Source organism: Hyperolius riggenbachi, chromosome 10 (assembly GCF_040937935.1).
Source record: "Hyperolius riggenbachi isolate aHypRig1 chromosome 10, aHypRig1.pri, whole genome shotgun sequence".
In the NCBI taxonomy this organism is placed as follows: domain Eukaryota; kingdom Metazoa; phylum Chordata; class Amphibia; order Anura; family Hyperoliidae; genus Hyperolius; species Hyperolius riggenbachi.
In genome coordinates, this window is record NC_090655.1 from 174,238,502 (window position 1) to 174,252,946 (window position 14,445).

Genomic DNA, 14,445 nt, shown 5'->3' on the forward strand with positions numbered 1-14,445 from the left:
TATATGTTTATTTATGTCTTTTGGTGTTACAGACCCCTGTGGGCCCAAAATTCCTGTATTTTGCTTTAGAGGAGTTAGTGCGGCCGATGGTTTATCGTTGTTCATCTTGCCAAGTTTTGATGTGTCAGAGATAATATGAAAACCAAAGTTGCTGAGACCTTTCTCTTTGTCTGTTTGCCTTACTTTCTGTCTCTGTCTAGTCCCAGCTGCCATCTGCCACTGACCCCCACAATAAGTAGAAGAGTGTGGGCCTTCTAATTACGTTTAAAAAGTAGTTGGTGGTAGTGGAGTGGCTCTGTTTATCGCGGGAAAGAGTCAGAGAGAAAAATTAGAAAAACAGAAAATTTAAACTGCCAGAGCCTGCTACATTCACTCACATTGGTGTAGCAATTTACCAATGACAGCAATATAGTGGCGAAAGCAAGGAGATCAACCGCTGCAATAAAGTAGGGGTGCCAGCTTAATACAGTTGCTATGCAAATAGTATCAGGCACCAGCTGATAAACAGAGACAACATCAAACAACTGTTGATAAGCAGAGATGGCATCAAGCATCAGTTGTATACAGAGATGGAGTCAGGCGTCGATAGAGGCAATTAGGCAATTAAGCAATACAGTTGTCATGCATTAGTTTCAGTATATGCAATAGTATCAGGCATCATTGTTAAACAGAGATAGCATCATGCATCAAGCAAACCTTGAAAACGCAGAGATAGCATCAAGCATCAGTTGTGTGTTGAAATAGAATCAGTAGATGCAATAAGGCAGAAGGTACAGCAGAGACAGAGCAAGGAAACATTTTGTAAGACGGCTCATGCAGATGAGTGTTGAACAGGGTTATACTACACCAGATCAGATGCGGAGGGGATGTTCACGATCTCTGCTTGACCTCTGCTTGATCTCTTAATAGCTATTTCTGACCAGCAGACAATCTGGAACGCTGGCAAAGTAAATACTCTGACATTCTGCGGCAGGAAGGTGAAGGGTGGTGAAGGAGTGATTTAGATGCTGCTACTCCAGTCCTTCCCTCCACGCTCTTTGCTGGCCTCCTTAGGTAAATAAACAGGCAATAAACAGGCAGCCTTCTGTTAATTAACCTCTGCAGTTCGTGCGCACACAGTCTGAAGCAGGTATCTCCTCAGGGAAGCTTGACTCATGGACGGCAGTGAGTTATAGTGACACAGACAGAAGCTCGAAGCTCGAACAGCAGCTTAATTGGACGCCTAATCATCTGGCTCAGGAGTCCATCTCAGCAGACCAGCGTGCACAGCAGCTCAGCATCGTTACACATTGCTACTCAGAGACACCGCTCTGCTCTGGAGCAGGAAACAGGAAGAGGAAGTGAGGCAGCACCTGACACTACGGGGCGGATCTCACACACACATCTCCATCATCCCTCTCCATCATCCCTCGCACAGGAGGAAATGTTACAGTTGTCTGATAGGGTAGGCATCTTGGAAAAAAACTCAGAAGAGAATACTAAACATGTTGGATCTTATAATGCAGAGATAGCAACACATAAAAAGGTATTAAAAGATCTTACGCATAAAATAGACGACCTGGAGAATAGGAGCCGTAGGAACAACATTAAAATTCGTGGGCTCCCCTCATCGATTCCCTCCAAGGATTTACATGAAACTGCCGCAAGGCTTTTTAAAGAGATAAACGGCAACGACTCACCATCAGGCATCATAATCGATAGAATCCACAGAATTGGTAAAGAAAAAGAAATCTCAAGCTTCAAAAGCACAGACGTCCTATGCAGAGTGCACTTTTTTCATGAAAAGGAACAGATTCTAACTAAAGCACGCGCCCTAGGTTCTCTTAAGTTCAACGAATGGAAAATCGAGCTATTTCCAGACTTGTCCAAAAGAACAATTGATCGTAGGAGACTACTGAAACCATTGCTAGAAAAAATCGAGCAAAAGGGGGGAATCTATAAGTGGGGTTTCCCTCTTTCCCTGAGAGCCACGATTGATGGGAAGACATGCATTCTTAATGATGGAGAACCACCGCAAAAGTTCCTAAACAACCTCGGCCTACCATTGGTGACGATCCCAGGATGGGAGGACATTTAAAACGCATAGTAATTTTGTTATGTTATTTTTTTTTATGTTTGTTCTCCCTTCTCTCCTTTTTGCACTTTCCCTCACCGCTCTAAACATATTACCAAATAGGAGGAATTGTAGGCATCTTCCCTGATAAGCGGGGCTCTGTTCCAGTTGATGTCAATCAATATTGGAACAGGAAAGTCCGGTACTCTACGGCAACTCTTAGTTGTCAACCCGGACAAGACTGGCTTGTTTGTCGAAAGGTTGAATGGATGTGAGTCTTTGAATGGTATGTACGAGTGTGTTGTTGCTTATTCTGACCTGATCTGTCGACGCGGTCCCGCCCTTCTGCTCCATCTTGCGCAACCTGTACAGAGTGTACTCCCTTCTCTTCTGGCCTTAATAAATAAACCTTTAATATGACTGATAAATTAAGAATTCTTACACTTAATGTTAAAGGTGCCAACTCCGGATGTAAACGTAGAAGAATTATTGATGAATTAATAAAGAATAAAATTGACATAGCCTTTATTCAAGAAACACATTTTCAAAAGGGAAAAACCCTGAGATTCTTTGACAAAAGATATAAAGAATGGATTATTAACTTCAATGAGCAAAAAAAAAACATGCGGAGTTGCGATTGCAATAAGATCTGGGATGGACTTCTGTATAAATCGCGTATACAAAGATAAAGAAGCCAGGGAACTGATAGTGTTGGGGACGGTTAATGGCAGACAAATAACATTAGCTAATGTGTATACCCCCAACAAAGGTCAAGTGGCCTTTTTGACTAACTTCCTCAATAAAGTCAAAGATAAAGCAGTTGGTTTAACCGTTATTGGTGGGGATTTTAACCTCACGATTGATCCCAAATATGATACCTCCAAAGGGCTATCATGTATTCCCAAACGTGACATTGTTAATCTCAAAAATGAACTCAAGACCTTAAAACTTGTCGATATATGGAGAATTAAAAATCTAGACGAAAAAGACTACACTTTTTTCTCTAGCGTACATCAAAACTATTCCAGGCTAGACTACTTCCTAGTCCCTGAAAATCTTATCACTTCAGTTTCTGACGTCTCAATTGGCCATATTACTTTTTCAGACCATGCCCCCGTAATTATGACAATCTATTTAGGCCTTAAATCACCTCAGAAAAAAGTCTGGAGACTAGATAAAACGTTACTAGAGGAAGAAGACACCAGACGTCAGATAGCTGAGTCATTAAATGAATTTATTAAATTCAATTTGACGTCTGTAACGTCACCATTGATCCTCTGGGACACTTTAAAATGTGTATCTAGAGGAGTTCTGATTCAGGTAAGTACTAGGAAAAAAAAGGCAAAACAGAAAAGGATTGTTGAGCTTCTGGCCCACCTACAATCAGAAGAAGCAGAACATAAAATCTGGCCCTCATCTAAAACTTTGCTTAAGCTCACAAAGATTAAGACAGAACTAAATCAGTTGCTTGATAACAAATGTTCACAGGAGTACAAAAATTTAAAAAAACAGTTCAGACACGGGAAGAACAAACCAGGTAAAATACTATCAGACCTACTCAACAAAAAACAAAGAAATAACTTCATTCACCAAATAAAAAATCAAGATGGAAGCATTGTTCAGGACACCGAAACCATAGGTAAGATATTCTCTAGTTTCTTTGAAGGTATATACAACACTGACATACCAAAACCCACAAACACAAGAGAATATTTAGAAAATATTAACCTACCTGTCTTAGAGAACAGTGACCGCGAAATGCTCGAAACACCAGTGACTGAAAGTGAATTTCTGGAAACAGTGTCTAAGCTTCAGAAGGGGAAAAGCCCGGGCCCTGACGGTTACTGCATAGAATTCTATCAGCACTTTGCTCATATTTTGGCCCCTCTTTTCTGCAACTTGGTCAATAACAAAGGAACTGCTACCTTCTCAAAAGAATCTAACCAAGCTATACTAACACTAATCCCTAAAGAAGGGAAATCAAATTTAGACTGTGCAAACTTTAGGCCAATTTCACTATTAAATTGCGATGTGAAAATCTATGCAAAAATATTGGCAAATAGACTGACCAGGGTTGCCGATAGAATTCTGGGCAAACAACAATCGGGCTTTGTCAAAAATAGCCAAATTCAAGACAATATCTACGCTGCAACAAATCTGATCCATACTTGTAAAAAGAGAAAAATAGAAGCAGTTATGGTTGCAGTAGATGCAGAAAAGGCATTTGACCGTCTATCAAGGGAATTTGTCTTTGCTATATTGGAAAGATTGGGTCTGGGCCGGAACTTTATAAACAGAATAAAGAAATTATATATCAATCAAAGTGCAGGCGTCAATATAAACGGATCCGTATCCAATACTTTCAATATTAAGAATGGGGTTAGGCAAGGTTGCCCATTGTCTTCATGGCTCTTCAATTTTAGTTTAGAAGCATTTATACAACTAATTCAGAATGACAACATGGTTAAAGGAGTTAAAACAAAGACGGAGGAGATTAAAATACTTGCCTACGCCGATGATTTATTACTAACTTTGATCAAACCAATCCAATCCATCGCCAGGTGTGAGAAACTTCTCGAGGTATTCTCGTTACACTCTAATTTTAAGATTAACCAGGTTAAAACTATAATCCTGAATTTGGGTTGTTCACATGACACCGTGAATGCTATTAAAACACACAGTAAATTTAGATGGAGTGATCAAGCAATTAAATATCTTGGTATTACCCTCACTAGAGACCCTAACGACCTGTTCACGGCTAACTTTTCTAAGACTGTTAAAGAGTACAAGGGTAAACTCCAATCATGGGATCGACCCTGTTTTAATGTCATCGGCAGGATCAGCATATTAAAAATGCTGGTTTTACCAAAACTTATTTTTCTCTTGCGGAGCCTGCCAGTGGCTATCCCCAACTCATGGTTCCAAAACTGGCATAAAATTTTTCAAAATTTTATCTGGAGTAAATCCAGACGTAGAATTAGTTATAAACTTATTTCTAGGCAGAAAGAGGAGGGAGGCCTAGCCGCACCAAACATTATAAATTACTATAGAAGTGCACACTTGGCAAGGGTCTTGGACTGGAAGATAGAATCTTCCCCCATTGGATCTGGTAAAGCTTGGTCTATCTTAGAAAAGGACGAATGTAACTTAGATTTAATTTTCTCGTGGATTCCAGTAAACATCTATAAAGTTTACTCCACTACGGATCACCCTTTGATTAAACCAACAGTAAAAACTCTTTTTTGGTTCGTCTCAAAATGGCACAAAGACACAGGCCCATCCCCACTTACCACTTTAAGGGACAATCCAGATTTCATGCCTGGCTTGGTGAGGTCCTGGTTTTCCAGAAACACGATAAGCCCCGATACGCGCATTATCAATCTCTGGGGAAACCCTGCATTGGGGATACCTGGCATATTAAACAATCGTAGGCAAAAGGAGACTTGGTGTACAATGCAAGCGAGAAGTTTTATACATAGATTAAAATTCAAGTTTGTCAGATTAAGGAACGACCCAAATATTTTTGAAAAACATATTCTCCTTAATAAAAAAATGGACAAAGCTTTATCCAAACTTAATAGACTTATTTGCCAAGGAGAAAGGCAAAATTTTACTCCACACTATTGTACAAAATGGGAAAGAGACCTCGGCCCTTCGCTTAAAAGTAAATGGCTCACGATTTGGCATAAAAATTGGATGATCCTGGATATTGATCTCCAGCTTACCCAGTACAAGACCATTGCTAGATGGTACATTACCCCGGAACGTATACAAAAATTTTCCAAACAAAGAGAATTGTGCTGGAGGTGTGGGCAGGAGGACGGGTCCGAATTGCACATGTGGTGGGCATGTCCCATATCAAAGACCTTTTGGGATAGTATAATAAGCTTTTGTAAAAACCTGCTAGAAGGGGGCTTTAAACTTTCTCCAAGTGAAGCTATTTTTGGCATATCTGAAGCAGGCGATAGTAAAGAAAGTGCTCTTATTAAAGAGCTAGGAACAAAAGTCGCAAAAAGAATGATAGTAGAAAAATGGAAAGACTCGACTCCCCCCCATCTCGATGACTGGTTGAGCAGAATGGATCGGTTGTGTGGCAGTGAAATCAACGGCGACACAGCAGATCACACACCTGACTTAGATTGTACTCAGTGGGTCAGATCCTATAGGGATATCTGGCTGTCAATTACAAAAAATTATATGGATAAGCAATAAGTATACATATAATAAGATGGGTTAGGGGCTACGCTGTATAACACGAGTGGGGGTAAGAGTGGAAAAGTGGGGTGGTCAGGTGGGTTGGGCCAGGTTAATATGGATGGGTTATGGGTTAAGGAAGGGTATGCTTGGTTGAATGTAAGAGTTTCTGAATGTGTATACATACTCGGTTGCAAGAACAACAGGTTATTACACCTCCCTTTCATTTAAGATATAGGGGATACAGGATATGGTAAGACATGGTTAATTCTGGAATGGGGAGGGTTGCGTAAGGGAAGGGGGGAGTTTATGGTTTTTGAAGCATGCATAGACATAAATATAGTGAAATAAAGTTTCAACTATGTATGGCTCAAACAATGATGAAAGCATTTTTCAGCGCTGGTTTGGGCGTCCAAGCGACTAGACCATAAGCTGATAAACTTCCCATATCAAAAATGCATCTGAGTTTGAATAAAAAAAAAAAAAAAAAAGGAGGGGGCAGTGGGCAGGGGGGGGGGGATAAAAAAAAAATAGCGTTGACAGATAGTGACAGGGAGTGATTGATGGGTGATTAGGGGGGTGACTGGGTGCAAACAGTGGTCTGGGGGGTGGGCAGGGGGGGTCTGAGGAGTGCTGTGGGCGATCAGGGGGCAGGGGGGGGGGGAAATCAGTGTGCTTGGGTGCAGACTAGGGTGGCTGCAGCCTGCCCTGGTGGTCCCTCGGACACTGGGACCACCAGGGCAGGAGGCAGCCAGTATAATAGGCTTTGTATACATTACAAAGCCTATTATACAATGTAAATGCGGCGATCCGGGTGCTAGTAACCCGCCGGCACTTCCGAACGGCCGGCGGGTTACTACGAGCGGTGGTCAGTCCCCGGCGGCTGATCGCGTCACGAATGACGCGATCGCCGCATAGCCACTCCCGCAGCCGCCCCCGCCGATGGGCATATTGCGGTCGTTTGGGCCCAGTCTTTGCCGCCGCCCATCGGCTGGGGGCGGTCGGCAAGTGGTTAAAGGCCTAATGTGAAGAATGAAGCCTGAATTGATGAAGACTTTTAAATACATGAAGGAGAAAAGAAGTTATGTATACCAAGAGACTGGAAGAGAAATCCATGCCTTAGGTTATCGACTGATGAAGTTCAAGAAGAACAGTTTCAAGATGATACTCTATTCAAGAAGTGTAACGCTGAGGACAACAGTTTACTAAAGTTATGAACAGATAACAAGAGAAAATGTTTTTGTACATGGACAAGGACTTGCTGACGTCAAGCTAGGAAAAAGCCATGACATGCATGAAGCAACAAATGGAGACATGTATGATATGCTATCAATGGATTCTAATACAGCTTAAAAGTAAAAGTTTTTTTATGTCAGAAGAAGAAAATGAACTCTATTCCAAGGGAATACATATCTCAACATTTACAGAAAATGGATAATACTACTTTGATTTTTAAAAGACAAACTAAGATGAACTTAAGAAAATGCATAAGCAAGAAGAGAAGGAACTTGCTGTTATAAGTTTGAACACTAGAGCAAACTAGTAAGAATGCACCCAGCACCATATAGAATCATAATATATATTTTTTTGAACAACAAGTGGGAAGGTAGGTAGTTAGCGAGTTTAGTTTTTTTTATGCTGAAAATTCACCAGAATGTTGCATATTACTTTTTTGTGTTTTCCCCTTCTCTCCTCTTCCTTTTTATTTTTTCTCATAGGTGCTGAAAACAATATCAATTATCTGCAAAAATACCGCTACAATGGTGTTTGATGTATCCAATACACTTAAAGAGAATCTGTACTCTGAAATTCTTACAATAAAAAGCATACCATTCTATTCATTATGTGCTCCTGGTCCCCTCTGTGCTGTTTCTGCCATTCTCTGCTGCAAACCTGGCTTGTAATTGCCAGTTTTAGGCAGTGTTTACAAACAAACTAACCAGCTTCTAATAGGCTCAGCTAAGCAGAGTGTGTTAGTCACACAGAGCCTGCAGGGGGTGTGTACAGCTTCTAGCTAATCACAAGCAGCCCTGCACATTCCAGTCTGACTGCCTCAGCCTGACTGTGCCGACTATAGAGAGAAGATTAGATCATATAACAGAGATAACACAGCTACTGTGCAATTAGGAAAAGCTGCAGTAAGCCAGACCACATTAGAAAAGGCATAGGAACTTATAGCATAGAAGAAATAAAGATAAACAATTTGTTACAGAGTCTCTTTAATGACTACAAAAGCTAAACTTCACAACCTACAAAATAAATTGAACTTGATGCATCAACAGTATGCCCAGCACCTGAACAAGAGTGACTGCTGGATTTGCTCATACAGCCTTTATCCTTGAAGATGATGCCCAACCTAGCCATTCCAGTACTATTTAGAAGAGTTGGAAACCAGAGTGTCCGGAGGAAATCCACACAGACACTGAGAGCACATAAAAACTCCTTACAGACCCAACGCTGCAAGGTGAGAGCACTAACCCCTACACCACTTTGCTGTTCACATGAAGTTAAGAAAAATATTATTCAGAAACGATTAAATATGCAATACATGGACAATTAAAAGAGAAAATCCAATTCACAAGAATAAAGGACAGTTTAACATGGGTTTGCATTCCAAGAGAGATGAAAAGATCCTAAATTATGAAAAGATATGTTCAGCAAGGGACTATCGTAAATCTACACATAGCTCTGCATAGTGAATGGCAACTGTACTAAATTGCAACCCGACTGATAATGAAAACAATACATAGTTCTGTTTAATAATACAACTTGGAGATGACTGTTAACTATCCTTTTCAAGTTTCAAGAAATCATCCTGGGACAAATGAAATTGCCCATTGATTGGTCCTAGCATACAAGTTATTGCCTGATGGTGGAAAAGGAAGATACCCCATAGCTTGACTTGAAGAGAAAGAACAGCTCAAATATCAATTAAATAGCTAATCCGTATATATGTTACGGCCAAAACCAGAAATCGGCCAATTCTAGAATTGGCCGGCCGTTTCTAGAACTGACCGATTTGACGCCGGCCAAAGTCCAAAATGCTGGGAATTTCTGACATTGGCCAGCCAGTTCTAGAAACGGCCAAAGCCAGTCGGCCAAAGTCCAAAACGCACATCCCGGAACATCCCGGGTCCTGTCCAGCACCATAAATGGAACTTCCTCTCTGCTCTGAAAGATACAGCATAATAATCTTTTTTTAAAGAAAAGCATTTCTTAGTTACAGCTGATACAAATCCTGCTATAAATCTGCAGTGTGTCTACATCCTGCTTGCTTGGGAGCAGACATATAGTTAACATCCTGTGCTTTTAAATTAGCTGCTCTGCCGTGGCAGTCAGGTGACACAGGGGAGAGATCAAATTACAGTGGTGATTAGTCACAGATCAGGGGGGATGCATGGCTGGGGGGCTATTCTGGGTGCTTTGCCTTGCTGGGCACTTTGCATGGCTGTGGCTGTGGGTGCTTTGCTGGGGGGCTGTACATGGCGGTGGGTGCTTTGCTGGGGGGCTGTACATGGCTGTGGGTGCTTTGCTGGGGGGCTGTGCATGGCTGTGTGTGCTTTGCTGGGGGCTGTGCATGACTGTGGGTGCTTTGCTGGGGGGCTGTGCATGGCTGCGGGTGCTTTGCTGGGGGCTGTGCATGGCTGCGGGTGCTTTGCTGGGGGGCTGTGCATGGCTGCAGGTGCTTTGCTAGGGGGTTGTGCATGGCTGTGGGTGCTTTGCTGGGGGGCTGTGCATGGCTGCAGGTGCTTTGCTGGGGGGCTGTGCATGGCTGTGGGTGCTTTGCTGGGGGGCTGTGCATGGCTGTGGGTGCTTTGCTGGGGGGCTGTGCATGGCTGCAGGTGCTTTGCTGGGGGGCTGTGCATGGCTGCAGGTGCTTTGCTGGGGGGCTGTGCATGGCTGTGGGTGCTTTGCTGGGGGGCTGTGCATGGCTGCGGGTGCTTTACTGGGGGCTGTGCATGGCTGCGGGTGCTTTACTGGGGGGCTGTGCATGGCTGTGGGTGCTTTGCTGGGGAGCTGTGCATGGCTGCGGGTGCTTTGCTGGGGGCTGTGCATAGCTGCGGGTGCTTTACTGGGGGGCTGTGCATGGCTGTGGGTGCTTTGCTGGGGGGCTGTGCATGGCTGTGGGTGCTTTGCTGGGGGGCTGTGCATGGCTGCGGGTGCTTTGCTGGGGGGCTGTACATGGCTGCGGGTGCTTTGCTGGGGGGCTGTGCATGACTGTAAGTGCCTTGCTGGGGGGCTGTGCATGGCTGCAGGGCCTTTGCTGGGGGGCTGTGCATGACTGTAAGTGCCTTGCTGGGGGGCTGTGCATGGCTGCGGGTGCTTTGCTGGGGGGCTGTACATGGCTGCGGGTGCTTTGCTGGGGGGCTGTGCATGGCTGCGGGTGCTTTGCTGGGGGGCTGTGCATGGCTGCGGGTGCTTTGCTGGGGGGCTTATGATTAGTGACAGGGGAGTGGGAATTAGACAGGCTAAACTCTCTAAATACATACAGGGTGCTTTTCTGTTTTCCTTTTACCCTGTGTAAGAGTTCAGGTCCACCTTAATGTGGAGAGCTGTGAGGGCCGAGGTGAAATCAGCTGCAGCCAGCAGCATACAGGCCAGCCCCGGGTCCCTGCAGGAGAGGCGTGAGGAGGACTACGGGGAAGGCGGCAACAGAGACACAGCGGGGACAGCACACACTTACTTGCTGAGCTGAGCGGGAAGCAGACATATAGTTAACATCCTGTGCTTTTAAATTAGCTGCTCTGCCGTGGCAGTCAGGTGACACAGGGGAGAGATCAAATTACAGTGGTGATTAGTCACAGATCAGGGGGGATGCATGGCTGGGGGGCTATTCTGGGTGCTTTGCCTTGCTGGGCACTTTGCATGGCTGTGGGTGCTTTGCTGGGGGGGGCTTTGCTGGGCACTTTGCATGGCTGTGGGTGCTTTGCTGGGGGGGGGGGGGGGCTTTGCTGGGTGCTTTGCATGGCTGTGGGTGCTTTGCTGGGGGGCTGTACATGGCGGTGGGTGCTTTGCTGGGGGGCTGTACATGGCTGTGGGTGCTTTGCTGGGGGGCTGTGCATGGCTGTGTGTGCTTTGCTGGGGGGCTGTGCATGGCTGCGGGTGCTTTGCTGGGGGCTGTGCATGACTGTGGGTGCTTTGCTGGGGGGCTGTGCATGGCTGCGGGTGCTTTGCTGGGGGCTGTGCATGGCTGCGGGTGCTTTGCTGGGGGGCTGTGCATGGCTGCAGGTGCTTTGCTAGGGGGTTGTGCATGGCTGTGGGTGCTTTGCTGGGGGGCTGTGCATGGCTGCAGGTGCTTTGCTGGGGGGCTGTGCATGGCTGTGGGTGCTTTGCTGGGGGGCTGTGCATGGCTGTGGGTGCTTTGCTGGGGGGCTGTGCATGGCTGCAGGTGCTTTGCTGGGGGGCTGTGCATGGCTGCAGGTGCTTTGCTGGGGGGCTGTGCATGGCTGTGGGTGCTTTGCTGGGGGGCTGTGCATGGCTGCGGGTGCTTTACTGGGGGCTGTGCATGGCTGCGGGTGCTTTACTGGGGGGCTGTGCATGGCTGTGGGTGCTTTGCTGGGGAGCTGTGCATGGCTGCGGGTGCTTTGCTGGGGGCTGTGCATGGCTGCGGGTGCTTTACTGGGGGGCTGTGCATGGCTGTGGGTGCTTTGCTGGGGGGCTGTGCATGGCTGTGGGTGCTTTGCTGGGGGGCTGTGCATGGCTGCGGGTGCTTTGCTGGGGGGCTGTACATGGCTTCGGGTGCTTTGCTGGGGGGCTGTGCATGACTGTAAGTGCCTTGCTGGGGGGCTGTGCATGGCTGCAGGGCCTTTGCTGGGGGGCTGTGCATGGCTGCGGGGCCTTTGCTGGGGGGCTGTGCATGGCTGCGGGTGCTTTGCTGGGGGGCTGTACATGGCTGCGGGTGCTTTGCTGGGGGGCTGTGCATGGCTGCGGGTGCTTTGCTGGGGGGCTGTGCATGGCTGCGGGTGCTTTGCTGGGGGGCTTATGATTAGTGACAGGGGAGTGGGAATTAGACAGGCTAAACTCTCTAAATACATACAGGGTGCTTTTCTGTTTTCCTTTTACCCTGTGTAAGAGTTCAGGTCCACCTTAATGTGGAGAGCTGTGAGGGCCGAGGTGAAATCAGCTGCAGCCGGCAGCATACAGGCCAGCCCCGGGTCCCTGCAGGAGAGGCGTGAGGAGGACTACGGGGAAGGCGGCAGCAGAGACACAGCGGGGACAGCACACACTTACTTGCTGAGCTGAGCGGGAAGAAGTTGGAGAAGGAAGGCGGCAGCAAAATCAGCTGCAGCCGGCAGCATATAGGCAGCCCCGGGTCCTCTCAGACGAAGGTCCTCCGTCCTAGCAGCTGCCAGCTGGGGAAAAGCGGAAGAACGGAGAATAGGGGCCAGCACAGCAGGACAGGGAGCGGGGGACAGCGGCACAGCACTAGGGGGACAGCGGCACAGCAATAGGTGAGCTTCGGGACTTGGCCGGCCACATGTAGTCAGAACGTGTTCTGGCCGGCCAAAGTCCGAAATTGTGCAGCATTTTGTACATTGGCCGCATCAGGCGGCCACTTCGCACTGTGACCGGCCAGAACCCGAAGTGGCCAGACTTCGGGTTCTGGCCGTAACATATATACAAGAAAGGTATTGAAGAAACTAAGAGAGTGAAACTCCTTCAAATGCCATGATATGCAAAGACTGTCGTATACACTGGACTTAAAGATGCAAGATGACTAGCCATAGTCAACTCAGAAAATATAGAGTTAAATGCGTGACTATTTGATAATATTACAGATTAAATGTTCTAAACAACCTGAACTGTTAATAATGCGTTAAATTGGCAAATTAAACTGCTAGTAAAACACTGGACTAATACTAGATTGCTGTAAAGCGGCACAAGGGGGGATCCTATCGCGCTATCATGAGAACCGCATGTCGTATACAAGAATTATAGACACTTGACTGAAAGTTATTTGAAACATATGATACCTGTTAAAGAAGTTTCCAGAAAAGAAAATTCTGAATGACTACTGATTTCCCAATACTAATGATTGATTGGTGCGGAGAACTACTTCAATCAGAGAGAAAATCTATACATGACATATCCAGGATCAAGCATGTAACTACATAAAACAACCTTATATCAAACTTAATCTACAGAATAATTATCACATTTGACTTTTTGTGAAAGTAAACATGCAAGATTTACATACAAGAATGCTGACAGTCTACAACATAAGTTTCAAGAGACTTTTAAATCAGTGGTAAAGATCCTGATTAATTCAAGAGAGAATTACTCCAAAATATTGGAAACATGATGTAGAGAAGCAACTTCAATAATGAGATGTTAATACATATGATTTATAGAGAATATATTTGAAAACAGCTACTGCAACTAGCTAGCTTGCAATTTGAATTACCAAGAACTTTTCAATGTTTATATTTTTAATATGATATTTTTATTTAAATAGAAAGGTGACATTATTTTATGGGATTCTGCTGGCAAACTACACATACTTTGTACTACTACATATCATTTGTGGAAAAAAAAACCTTGTGGTATAAGAAAGGTGTAATTAACTGTATTAATACATAATACTAACCAACTAACTAATTAACCTGTTGTAAGCTAACAATAAAATGTTGAATGTATTGTGTTCCAAAGAACCTAGGGGCCACATGAACTGTATAATTCCTGTTTTTACATTTTGAACTTTAAGTTTTACCACATGTCTTAAAATGGGTGACAAATATTTCCTAGAATTTCCCTACATATCTACACAAGCTACCAGGGCTGTGGAGTCGGAGTCGTGGAGTCGGAGTCGTGGAGTCGGGCAATTTTGGGTGCCTGGAGTCGGAGTCTGGAAAAAATGCACCGACTCCGACTCCTAATGAATTTGTAACTGTAATTAAAATAGAAAATATGATAAAATGTTCTATTTCTCAGATAATAGTCATTAAAAATAATGTATATATACAGTATATATACAGTAATAGCTGTGCTTAGTCCACAAAAATGAAATAAACCAATCAAAATTAGTTACTTGTGCTGCTTCAATAAAGCAGTCCCCGTATTTTTAAGGTCAGATATACATATCTGATTGTGACTGTATATATGATGTTTACACAGGAATCTCTTATATATACTAAATAACATCTATGCTGTAAGAATAAAGCCTGATTTGTAGCCGTATCACTAATAGAGATGGTCAA

At 44.7% G+C, this 14,445-nt stretch overlaps 1 protein-coding gene across 4 annotated transcripts in view; it reads right to left on the reverse strand.

Annotated features, from left to right (window-relative positions):
• Nucleotides 1-14,445, reverse strand: part of LOC137533954 (calcium-binding protein 2-like) — a 619,507-nt gene that overhangs the window by 591,115 nt on the left and 13,947 nt on the right. The gene's annotated exons all lie outside the window — the stretch shown is intronic.